Source organism: Callospermophilus lateralis, chromosome 19, assembly GCF_048772815.1.
Source record: "Callospermophilus lateralis isolate mCalLat2 chromosome 19, mCalLat2.hap1, whole genome shotgun sequence".
In the NCBI taxonomy this organism is placed as follows: Eukaryota; Metazoa; Chordata; class Mammalia; order Rodentia; family Sciuridae; genus Callospermophilus; species Callospermophilus lateralis.
In genome coordinates, this window is record NC_135323.1 from 28,055,407 (window position 1) to 28,068,182 (window position 12,776).

The window sequence follows — 12,776 nt, forward strand, 5'->3', positions numbered from 1 at the left end:
CTGGTTTCTGGACACAGCAAGCCCAATATTGGTTATTGCTGTGGTAATATGCCCTCTTTATACAGAACTTAATCATTTTCACAGTTTTTTGGTTTTTTTTTTGGCCTAGGGTCCCGCCAATCCCCGCCCCCAGGCGGGACAGCATTCAAATCCCAGCCCTGCGCGGTCAGGCTGGACGCACCCGCACCAGCGGTTCTCGCAGCCTCGCCATTTTCAGGTGAGGAAACGGAGCGCGGTGGAAGAGGAGATGCCGCGATCACAGTGAGCGGCGGCCCGCAGCAGGAGGCCACAGAAAGCGGCGCTCAGCCACCGCCCCGCAGCGACCCACGAGAGGGTGGACCGCAGGCCGGGGGCACGTCAGGGTCAAGCGCGGGAAGCCAAGGCTACTGCCGTCCGCCCCGGAACTGTGTGCCTGGCTCGGGGGCGGGGCCGCCGGTCGAGGCCCGGGGGAGTGGCCAGTCTGGGCCCTACCAAGAGCTCAGACGCGCAGGGGGGAAGTGGGAGGAGGATCCGTCTCGGTAGCGCGCGAGCCGCTCTGTTGGGCGGAGCCTAGGCTGCGGCGGCCACGCCCCCACCCCCACGGCTGCACGGGCGGTGGTAGCGTCTCAGTGGTGCGGCCTGCGTCCTGCCCGGGTGCCCGGGAGAGCTGCCCGGCCGCCCGCGGTGAGTGCACTGTGTGGCGGGCGTGGGGTGGGCGACGTCCGGGCCTCGAGGGTTCCGGGTTGCCGGACACCTCTGCCCGCTGAGGCCGCCCGGCCCTTGGCGCTGGGTGGATTCGCGAGTTGGGTCGTGGCGCTTTTCGCCCGACGCTCGCGCAGAAGGCGCGGCTCCCACCTCGGCCCTCTCCGGGCTGACCCTTCCCCTCGGGCTGACCTCTCGCCGCGGCTTCCACAGCCCGGGCCGAGAGCGCCCTGGCTGTCGGCCGAGGCTCGGGTCTCGGCGTCTGCGGACTCGCGCTCCAGTCAGTCCCGCGCTGCCCTCGGGCTGAGCCGCGTTCCCTCTCCAAGCCTCAGTTTCCCCTTCTGTACGGCGGGGCTCGGGAGGCAGCTGTGCGGTCCTTCACGTGCGAGGCACTCGGCGAGCGTGGATGGGCTCCTAATCAGACCTGCAGCATCAGGTGGCCACGGTGCGGGGCGCCTGGGCAGCGCCCGCCGAGCATCCCTGGGGCAGTACCGTCCCGGGCACCTGCCCGGCGGCCGCTGCGACACACCTTTGCCCGGTCCTGCCGGGAGCCCTGACACCCGTAACTCGCGGGAGCAGCAGTGTCGATCAGAGGTCGAGGTCTGTTGAGCGGCCGCGGGTGGGGGCTTTCAGGCACCGACCTCGACCTTTGGCTTTTCATTTCTCAAGGCGAGTCACCGTTGTGTGAGCTAATGACCAGTCCTGAGCAGTTTGGGGCCCTTTCATGGAAGGCGACTGCTTCTTGTCTTGGACCCATAAAGCTGCAGCCTTCTTCCTGAGCCTGGCCAAGCTAGAGAAGAGGAACACAAGCACAAAAGGGAGACCCTTCTGGCCTGGGTGGTCCTGGGTTTGAGACGTGGCCCCCTTGACGGGTTGCCGAACTTGATTGAGCTTCTGCCGGCACAGGCTGCTGCCCCCACAGGGTTGAGGTTTTGGGATCAAGACAGGTTCCAGAGAGTGGTATTGAGAACTGTAATGTTCTTTGTAAGTGGAGCAGCTATCTAAGCCCTGGAATCTGGTGTCCTCACCATATAGTGCTGTAATTCCTCTGGCCTGTTTGTGGAGAAGGCATTGGGCCATTAGCTACACACAAACCCTGTGGTCACAGAGCGGTGCTGGAGAAACAGTCCAGAAGGCCAGGTTAGCAAACCAGAGCATCCAGAGGGGTCCACTTTCTTTTAAGGAGTTCTTATTTTCCTTTTGAGAGAATGGTTCTTGACTTTTGTACCCTCTTTTGTGGGAAATAGTTTCATTAAACAGATAGCTTAATTATTGTCAAAAGTGGCCAGAAAACAGGCCCATATTTGAGAGTATGGAATATTAGTTTCCAGTTGTGGTGTTAAGTGGTCTAAACTCCAAAATTCTCATTCATAGTACTTGATTTTTTTTTTTTTTTTTTTTAATTATGTGATGCTGGGCATTGAACCCAGGGCCTTGTGCATGCGAGGCAAGCACTCTACCAACTGAGCTATATCCCTACCCTCTCTCACCCATAGTACTTGAAAAAAAATAATAGGTAGGAGCCAGATGCAGTGGAGCATACCTGTAATCCCAGCAACTCAGGAGGCTGAGGCAGGAGGATTGCAAGTTTGAGGCCAGACTCAGCAAGTTAGCAAAACCCTATCTCAAAATAAAAAATAAAAGGACTGGGTTGTAGCTCAGTGTAAAACACCCGTGGTTCAATCTCCAGTACCTAATAATAATCATAATAATAATGGGTAGGTTTGGAATGAAACAAATCCCAGAGATGTACTTGACACCCTGGAAATCACCGGATTGACTGCAGCCTGTGTGAGTAAGTCAGGTGAATTGGAGTTTATAAACAGCCACAGGAGTGTCTGTTGCCTGACAAACCTGAAATTTTAGGACCTGCTCTTGGCTCCGGGTTGATGCTCCCTTAACCTCTTGAAAATCAGGATCCGGGTTAGGTAAGTCTGTGTATACTTAGGAGATAAAATATTTGAAACAGGAACTGCTTGACAAGTTCAGAACATCTGCTCATTAAACCCAGGGAACACTTCAAGTTAAAAGGAATTTAACTCTTAAGAAACTTTTTCTTCTGGTGGAAGCTCCTGTAGTTACCAGGGTCTTTCATGGTTCCAAAGAGGCCTTCCTTGTGCTTAGGAGGAGCACTGAGCTGGGCTGGGGAGCAGACACTGGCGACAGTCTCTGGTGCTTGCCCTGTGTGTTGGTTGGCACACAATCCTGGCCTGAGGGCCTCAGTTGAGTGCTTTGGGATTTAATTTTTTACTACATGTCAGATCCCATTTTGGTTAAAAAACTGGAAGCTGATTTGTGCACAGTGAATTGAAGAGCACTTTGCTGTCAAGTGTAACTGATTAGAACAAGTAAACAAAATAAAAAGAAAACCAGAAAACTGGAAGCCAGTATGGTGGCACACAGCTGTAATCCCAGTGATTCAGGAGGCTGAGGCGGGAATAACGCAGGTTACAAGCCACCCTGGGCAACTTAGAGAGACCTTGTTTCAAAATAAAGAATAAAAAGGATGAGGATGTGGCTCAGTAGTTAAGTGCCCCTGGGTTAAATCAGAACAAACAAACAAAACGCCCCAAAATGTATGTGTGTGTATACACACACACACACATACACACACACACACATGCACACACACATATAACCACACATGCATGCTTAGAATGTATTTATGTAACATATTGTACTGGGCACTGTTAGAGGCTTCAGGATACTGCAGTGAACAAGAGACAGCTTTCTCATAGATCTGTCCTTCTGGGGTGAGGGGAAGAAACCACGTATGATTAGGCAAATGGTGATAATTGCCAGGGCGAAAAATAACATAGGAATGCATGCATCAGAGTAAATGTGGTAATGATAAATGTCACTAGATAGTGCCAAAGTTCCTCCCAAAATGGCTTGTTGTGTTCCCATCTCCAAGGACTCGGCATTTTTAAATTCAGAATTTCAAGGCCACTTGCAAAGCCAGGCTTTGAATAGGAGTTTATAAACAGCCACAGGGGTGTCTGTGCCCGTCAGGCTGCTGACAGCAGAGATGTTTGTGTGTCGGGGAAAATCACGCTTGAGAACGTACCAAGTGTGTGTTGTTTGTGTGCATGTGCACACGTGTGCACAAATATACATCAGAATTGTAAGTTCTTCAGCTGAGCCCATTGTGTCTGTGCTCCTCTGTTCCCTCCAGTGCCGGTGAGGCCATCCCAGAGGCTGGCTCACTGGCTCAAGGCCGAAAGGGTGAAGGCTAGGCTTCCTGGGGGCAGGCTGCTTGCAAAGCCTCTTTCCTTTTGCGCTTGTTCCTTTTCTGACTAGGTTATTTTTTTCCAGAGGAGAAATCTCTTAATAACAAAATTGCTTAATAACGTGATGCCTGTCACTCTCAGTTCCACAAAACATAAGTGGTTTATGCTGTCTCATGTCTCCCTGGGTGTTTTCTTACAGTACGAGAAACATAAATGAATGAGTGTCTTCTAGAGAAACAGAACATGCTAGTTCTTTTATTTTTACACAGACTAGAGAACAAAATTTGTTTTCTGTGTAGTTCTGTTACCTGTCATTTGACAGAAATTTAGACTTGCTAGGCAAGTAGGGGAGCAGCGTGGGGCCAGGGTAATTCATGTGCCCGTCAAGGTCACTGGCCATGCCAAGCCTTGGTTTCTTTGTCAGTCAGGTTGGTGAGGGAATCCCTGTGTTGTCTGCATCCCAGGGCAGCTCAGAGGTTGCTGTGTGGGCAGATGATTCTCCCTGTACTTGGCAGGGTCAGGTCCCTGTGCAGTGGCACCCCACAGCGCCTGTCCGGTCCTCAGGGTGTAAGTGTGGATGTGGGCGCCACGGTTCAGGCCCTTAAGGACGCTGGGAGGGAGGGAAGCAAACCCAGAACTAGACAAGCCTGGCAGGGTGTGCTAGTTCACCCTGAGGGACGGGAAGGCGTTCGCTGCTGCTGAGCTGCCTTTGGGGGGTCACGCCAGGCTTTGTGGAAGAGGTGCCATTTTTCAGGTCTTGGGGGCTCCGTGGGGCCCCCAAGTCACAGCGGCACACCACCTCTGAGATCAGTTGCAGGAGTCTTGAGAGTATGCAGTGGTACTGCTGGCAAGGGTCTTAGGAGCCATGCAAAATAACAGAAAGACTCTTCAAAGGTCACTAGTATAACAAGTTCAGGGCAGAGTCTTCTCACACTGGGAAGTCAGGCTTTCCTACTGCCTCGTGCTGTCTCAGGGTGAAGTAAGTCTTTTGGGTATTTTTAGAGCTCTGCATCTTAAAAAATGTTCTTCCTCTCCAGACCCATCCCCAAGTTCATGTGCACATGTGTGCGTGTGAAGGTGGGGTCGTCCCTGTGGCAAGCCAGGATTCTTTGCAGGCTGGTGGCCCCTGTTGGTTGGGCCCATTGCAGGCAAATTCTTCTGCCTTTGTTTTTTCTTTTTAAAAAATATTTAAATTTATTCTTTAACCGAGACATGAAGACATAAAAATTGTACATATAATGAGGTAATTCAATACACATATACATGGTGTAATGTTTAAGAGAGTGATGGCTCATGTTTAGTCATTTTGTTTATCTCCCCTGGTTTTATCTTCTTGGCCTCTTCCTGTGCCCTTCCCACCAGGTTAAATCTCTCTCTCTCCTTGTTTTCCCCCCCCCCCCCCTTGGTATAGGGGCTCTTTACCATTGAGCTACGTTCCCTGGCCCTTTTTTTTTTTTAATTTTAAATTTGGGACAGGCTCTTGCTAAGTTGCAGAGGCCGGCTTTGAACTTGTGATCCTCCTGCCTCAGCCTACCAAGTTGCTGGGAGTAGAGGCGGTTTATATCTCTCTCTTCAAATATGTATCATGTTTGTGAAGAAATTTCAAAATATTGTCTTCCAGCTTTTTGAAATGTGCGCGTCATTGCTGCCATCTGTTGTCCTACGGTACAGTGGCCCCGACCTTCTGGCTCCAGCTGGCCATTTCTGGTGTTGGTCGTGTAGATGCTGGGGTATGCTGTAAACACAGCACCTTGGGAGCCTGCTCCTTCTGGGTGGTTTGCACCTTAGTGCCAGGCGACTTGGCTGGGGGCAGGTCTAAGGATGGTCCTTTAACTGGAGCGCCCTGAAGGCTGAGTCCTTCTGATCCCCTTTGTACAGCTTTTGTCCCTAGCTAAGAGGGTGTGCACAGGCTCTCCAGAAACCAAACCATTTCAGGGGTAAACCAGGGTCACACTGGTCCAAACTGGCCTCTTCTCAGAGAACTGAGTTCTTCAGGACACAGCCTGTGGTTGAGAAGTGAGATGGAAACAGTTGGCTTTTGCTACAGGTTTGACGAAGGGACATGTGTACAGGTGCACAAGTGATTGGCTTCTGGATGAGAGTGATGGGTCATGTTTAGTCATTTTGTTTATCTCCCCCGGTTTTATCTTCATGGCCTCTTCCTGTGCCCTTCCCACCCCGCTCCCAGAGTTCAACTCCACATCACTCTTCTGGTGATTGTGTCACCGTCTGGGGAACACTGTGATCCTGGGACTTTTTGGTCTCCCCAGCACACACCCTCATTGTGTTGGGTAGGCTGGGTCTGGACAAAGGTTTTCAGGGTTAGGCAGGTACATGTGAACTCCTGGTCGCCTTGCCCTAGCGCAGGTGCAGTGACTCTGGGTCAGCTGGGGTCAGTTGTCAACACTGCAAGCTGAGCCACAGCTTGGTCTTGAGTACATAGGTCAAGGTATTGGCTAATCCGTGGGTTTTCCCTGGGAGCAGCTTGGGTCTGTGTGCATCCAGGCTTTGTGGGGTTTAGCCTCCTGGGTCTGTGGTCTTGTGAAGAAGGCTGTTTGTTGGTTTTGCTTAAGGTTTTCAGAGCCTTTATGATGTTTGTGAAACCGCACAGTACTGCGTGGACTTTGGGATGTGGTGGCTTGTGTAATGAGATTTGAGGACTTGGGTGTAGCTTCATGTCAGAGGGCGTATTAGCATGGGTTTGATCCCCAGCGCCTCAAAAAAGAAATGTTCCTGTGGTGTGATTGCAAAACTCTGAAAGGTCGATGTCACACTCCAGTGGCCACAGAAGTCCCCACCCCATCGACCTGAAACCCACACCACCAAGGTCTCTGTCCCTGACAGTGGCCTCACCATCTTCCTGGTCCCCAAAGTTCCCAGGACAAAAGACACATTGTCCTTTTCCCTCTTCATCCTGGGTCTCTTGCCACTATCAAGTCCTAACAGTTTTGGGCCTCCAGGTCTCTAAGACTGTGGTCCTCGTGTAGACCTCTGTCACTTCCTGCTTCCCTGGTCTCCTGGAGGCCATAGTTCTCCCTCTCTGCTCCTCCCCACCACTTCCCAAGATCTGTCCATGGTACCACTGCCCAGTTGATCTTGAAGGCCTGCTTTGATCACCCCTGCTTCAAGAATTTTTTTTGGGGGGCGGTGGTGCTGCTGTTGTCTCAGGCAGGCTAGGCATGTGCTCTGCCACTGAGCTGCACCCCAGCCCTGCACGGGATTTAAAATCTCTCTCGCCGCCTGGTAATGGGGTGTGTGGTTTCTCTTCTCTGTCACAGTGGCTTATATAATACAATTCTAATGAAAATAAACAAAGAGGGACTGGGGTTGTGGCTCAGTGGTAGAGCGCTTGCCTAGCATGTGCAAGTCCTGGGTTCGATCCTCGGCACCACATAAAAATAAATAAATAAAATAAAGGTATTGTGCCCAGCTACAACTAAAAAATAAATATTAAGAAAAAAGAAAGAAAATAAACAAAGAGGTTCAGGTTAACCTTCGAGGGTCAGCTGTACATCAGGTCCTGGGCTGGGGGTTTCTGTCTCGTATGGTCATAACATATGGGGATGGTTGGCGATGGGACTGAGGCCAACTGACAGTAATGTGCCCAGGGTCCCTTGGTGTGTCGGTGGCAGGGCTGGGTCAACTTAGAAGGCTCAGGTTCTTTCATGGCTCCACGGAGTGGTAAGTTTATTGAATTTTTAGTTCCATGCTCTCCCTTGCAAAAACAAAAACCATGAAAAGTACTAGAAACCAAGAGCTAATAACTGATTTTTTTTTTTTTTTTTTTTTTTTTGGTACCAGGGATTGAACCCAGGGGCACTTGGCCACTGAGCCACATCCACAGCCCTGTTTTGTTTTTTTATTTAGGGTTTCACTGAGTGGCCTGACATCTTGCTTTTGCTGAGGCTGGCTTTGAACTCGGAGTCCTCCTGCCTCAGCTGGAGGGCTCACAGGCGTGCACCACCACACCCAGCAAGAGCTCATAATTGAGAGAAGGACCCTGGGAGGTAAGTAATTATACCAGGAAACAGACAAGGGAGGCCGTTGTGATCAAGCACAAAATTCAGCTCAGTGCTTCCTAGAAGTCGAGGCGAAGGAGCATGGGCTTTTACTGTGAATGAACTAAAGAACGTTCCAGAAGCAGTTCTGTTGAGCACCAAAATCACTTTTCTTGGGCTTTTATGAAGGGTTATTGAATGAAGCCCTGGGCAGCAGCCCTGTGCTCAGCGAGTGTTTGCAGAGCCTCTCTAAGGTGCGTGGACAAGGCCGACAAGGTGAAAGAAGGTGGCACAGGCCTGGGTGAAGGGACCCTTCTAAAGAAGGAGGAGTGGTGCCCCCAGGGAGCCCTTCCTAGGACCCATCAGGGCTCAGGAGTAATACAGCAGGGGCAGAGCTCCAGGGATGGGAGCAAGGGAATGAAGCAGAAGGACACATTGTAGCAGGCAGAGATAAAGCTTAGGGATCTGGGACTGGGGATAGCAAGAGATGCTCTGCCTGAGTGGGAGGTGTGAGTCCTAAGTGGAGGTACTGAGTGCTTAGTCCCTCCCACAGGCAGTGTCCTGCCATTTTGCTGTGCCAGGAGAAAAGTCTGGCTTGCCTTTCTGCCCCTTAGTGGGGACCATACCATGGAGCCTGGAGTAGGGGTCAGTGGCTCCGGTCTGGGATATCTTGTTCGGTATTCAGCACATGTGAGCATTGAGTGCCCACGCTGCGCTGGACCTGAGAGAGGCGAGAGCGCTGGTTACACAGCAGCCTCTCAAGCGTCCTTCTCTAGCAATTATTTATTTTAAACAATACTGTCATCTGACAGTAGGGCAGGCTATCAGCTGTCATTGAAGGAAGTAGCATCTGTCTCTGACTTTGCCTTGTTTTAAAAAGGTTTTGAAGAATGATTGACAGAATAGATCAGTGCTAGTTGGTCTGAGTTTGAATCATGCTTCACCGTGCATCAGTTTTCTGTGTTGGGCAAGGGTTTTTAAATATTCTTTTTGGTAGTATTAAAGATTGAACCCAAGGCCACTTCACTGAGTTACATCCTTAGACCTTTTTGTTTTATATTTTGAGATAGGCTCTTGCTAAAGTTGCCAAAGTGGGTCTCCATCTTGGGCAGGGTATTTAACCTTTGTGATAAGGACTTCCCTATACCTCAGAGGGCTGGGGGATCTGTGTGTGGTCTCCTTATGCTGGGATTTAAATCTAGGGCCTCGTGCCCTTAGAGTATAATAGGAGGGAACTGAAATAGTAGAATATCATAGCAGGTACTTAATATATGTTGTCATTGCGATTTACATTTACTTAGAAGAAAATGAACGGAGGAGTCCGTCCAGGAGGTGTGAAGTGATTGAGGAGGACACTGGTGTGAGGTGGGACCTGGCTGTCAAGGCCCTGTGGATTTGCTTGGTTTCCTGATGTCCACGGCAGGCAGGGGAGGGCATGCCCTCATTTTCACTCTCCATCAGTTAAAGACAAATCAGGAATGGGCATGTTTACATCAGCTTTTTCATCACTGTGACCAAAATTCTGACAAGAACAACTTAGAGGAGAAAAAGTTTATTTGTGGCTCATGATTTCAGAGATCTCAGTCCATAGACGATGGACTCCACTGCTCTGGGCCCATGGTGAGGCCGAACCTCATGGGGGAAGGACCCAGGGAGGAAACCGCTTATCTTGTGGCAGAGTCAGAAAGCAGAGAGGAGAGAGAGAAAGAAGATGTGAGGGAAAAACCCTTCCAGGGCACCCTCAGGGACCCACCTGCTCAGCCACGCCCCACTGCCCACAGTCTCCCCCAGCCAGCCGGTCAAACCAGGATAGACTGAAGAGGTCACTGCTCTCCCAATCCAGTCATTTCACCTCTGAATGTTCCTGCATTAACAGGAACTTTTAGGGGACACCCCGTATCCAGACCACACTGACAGTGACTGCTGATGACTGTGAGGTTTCTTTTTTGGGGTGCTGAACTAGTTCTGGAGTTAGATATTGCTGATGTTGCATAATTGGTGAATAGACTGAAAACCACTGGATAGCACACTTTTGAAAATTTTTTTTTTAGACATCGTTGGACTTTTATTTTATTCGTATATTTGTATGTGGTGCTAAGAATCGAATCCAGTGCCCCACACATGCTAGGCAAGTGCTCTACCACTGAGCCACAACCCCAGTCCCTGGACAGCACATTTTAAAATGGTGAGTTTTATGGCTTGTGAGTTCTATCTTAGTGTTTTTAAATCGGGTTTATAGGTCACAGGCTCTGCCACCAGCTGCACAATCTTGAGCAAGCCCTGCACACCTGCAGCAGGCTCGTTCATGCTCACGGGGTGCTTCTGTGCTCCCTTGTTGCTGGCCCTCTTGGGGTAGACTGTGGGTGACCGCCTGTGAGATTCAGGGCTGGGCTTCCCACAGCTGTTCCCACACAGAGGTCCTAGAGGTGATGCACTGAGACCGTTGAATGACAAGAAAGCAGCTGCTTGAAGTGAGCCACCTCTGGAGGCAGCAGAGGGACCCACTGTCCACTCTGGACAGTGCATACAGCTAAGCGTGGGGCCCCTGGGATGTGGGAGAGTGCTCAGGGGACTTTCACCTTGTCCTGTGCAGCTGTGGTGGAGATGGGATTCAGGTGTTCTTTTCCAAAGGTTCCTGTATTAGAGGCTTGGTCCCTGGGTGGCCTTATTGGGAGGTAGTGGCATCTTTAAGATATGGATCCTAATTAGGGGGCTCTTAGGTCAACTGGGAGTGTGCCTCCAAAGAGTCTGTGGGACCCCAACTCTCTCCTGCTTCCTATCTGAGATGAGGTCTCCTCCTCACTCGTGTGCTCCTCTCCTGCCATCTGCCGTGAGGTCCTGCCCAGAGCCGAGCTGCTGCTGGCCTCATGTCTGTCAATCCCCAGAAGTTGAGAGCTAATAAGCCTTTTTTCTTATAAAGTTAGCAAGCCTCAAGTATGTCACTGTAATAATAGTGGGAAAAGGGCTGATAAATGGGGTCTGGAGGAGTATCCTCCCAGCCCCTCATCCGGGTATTCCGTGGGATATGGTGGGTGTCTTTTTGAACTGGAAGCCACAGCAGGTGCAGTGGAACTGTGTCTTCCAGGTCCCCACAGCTTGCTTCAACCAAGTGCACCGCTCTCTTGGCAGTGTCCCTCTGTTGGGGCATTAAGCCAGCAGCTGTAAGGAGCATCTTTTTTTTTTTTTTAATTTTTAGGTGGACACAATATCTTTATTTTACATTTATGTAGTGCTGAGGATCGAACCCAGTGCCTCGTGCATGCCAGGCGAGTGCTCTACCACTGAGCCACAACTCCATCCCTTGAAAAGAGCATCTTGTTGCTAGAGGACGTTGTCTTCCTCCCTCAAAAGAGAGCATGATTGAGGCAGTAAGCTGGCTTGGGTGGTGGTTTGCTATTGAGTAGCCTCGTCGGCCATTAATGAATGCATCAGCCATTAGTCAGCCATTAATGAGTGCGGAAGCTTTTATAAACACCCCGATGCAGTCCTCTGACTTGTGGCAGCGGGAGCTCGTTATTACTGACGTGTTCATGTTGCAGGAGGTCCAGCGGCAGGTCACAGGACTGCCCTAGAGCTGGTGCGTGGCACACATTGGCTTGACCACAGCCTGCCATGCAGAGCAGTGGCCTAACATCACAGCACATGGGGCTGGGAGGGGTCGAACGAGCAGCATCTGAGGTCCCAGTTCAGTGTTCTCCTGGCCTGGCCCCTTGGTAAGGTCTGGACCTGGTCTTCTTGCAACAGTGCCATGAACTCCTAGTAGCAGGGGAGGCCGGAGCCCCTTGCTGGAGCTGCCTCCGGCCCAGAGGTCCTCCCTGGCCCAGGAGAAGCTCATGTTTTGCAATGACACAGCTTGCTGCTGCCTCCCCTGGGGTGACAGTAGCCAGCATGAGAACCACTGGGGCCATGTAGGCCAGGATGTGGGTCACCTCTTTCTGTCTTGGGTGGCAGATGTTAGCTAGGGTCGCAGCAGATTTGTCACTGAGTGTCCCACAAGGTCCTTGCATCTTGTCCTGGGAGTGGCTTGCTCTGGGCTGGTGTCTCTCTCCTGCAATTATTTCTTTCTTTTTTTTTGTATCAGGGATTGAATCCAGAGGCACTTAACCACTGAGCCACATCCCCAGCCTTTTAAAAAATATTTTATTTACAGACAAAGTCTTACTGAGATGCTTAGGGCCTCGCTAAATTGCTGAGGCTGGCTTTGAACTTGTATCCTCCTGCCTCAGCCTCCTGAGCAGCTGGGATTACAGGCACATGCCACCACTCCTGGCTCTCCTGCAATTCTGAGGGCTTGTGTTTCTGAGAATCCAGGGTCCTAACCCTTGTATCTTAGAGATGACAAGGAATCCAGGTCACCAGGCATTTATGGAACACCTGTCTGGGTAAATCCTCACTTGAGCAGTGAAGCAGACCGTGCAGGGAGCCAGGAAGCCCTTGCAGAAACTTGCAAGAGAGCGTGAAGGTTTTCTTTGTATTTCTCACCAAAGCCTCCGTAGTGCTACCATCTCGTATGATCCTACTAAAATGAACAGGAACAAGAAGTTAAGCATTGGTCAGGTGTAATCAACTGAGTCAGGCGCTGGCAGACTTGTTTTGTAAAGGGCCAGACAATGAATACAGGGGCCCTGCGAGCCAAAAGGTCCTCGGTAGCTACTCACCTGTTGTTTTTGCAGGAAAGCAGCCTGGACAGTGTGTGACCGAGGAGGTATGGCTAGTCCCAGGGGAACTGGCGATGGCACTAGTCCATGGGCTTGACCCATAGGCCTGTTCTGCTGGGCCCTGAGCTAGACTATGTGTGTGACAGGAACTTCACCAGTGCTCTTGCTGACGCCCCCTCTGCTCCAGGACCCACCTGGCGTGTACTCGC

At 51.0% G+C, this 12,776-nt stretch overlaps 1 protein-coding gene across 3 annotated transcripts in view; it reads left to right on the top strand.

The window, feature by feature from the left end:
• Window positions 1-589: 589 nt before the first annotated feature.
• Window positions 590-12,776, top strand: part of Por (cytochrome p450 oxidoreductase) — a 50,826-nt gene continuing 38,639 nt past the window's right edge. For 2 of the 3 annotated variants that reach the window (XM_076840734.2, XM_076840732.2), the window contains exons 1-2: window positions 590-663; window positions 7,779-7,918. The gene's annotated coding sequence lies outside the window, so the exon portion shown is untranslated. Of the gene's footprint in view, window positions 664-2,298; window positions 2,610-7,778; window positions 7,919-12,776 lie in introns of those variants that run through there. The other variant, XM_076840733.2, reaches the window with a different exon arrangement.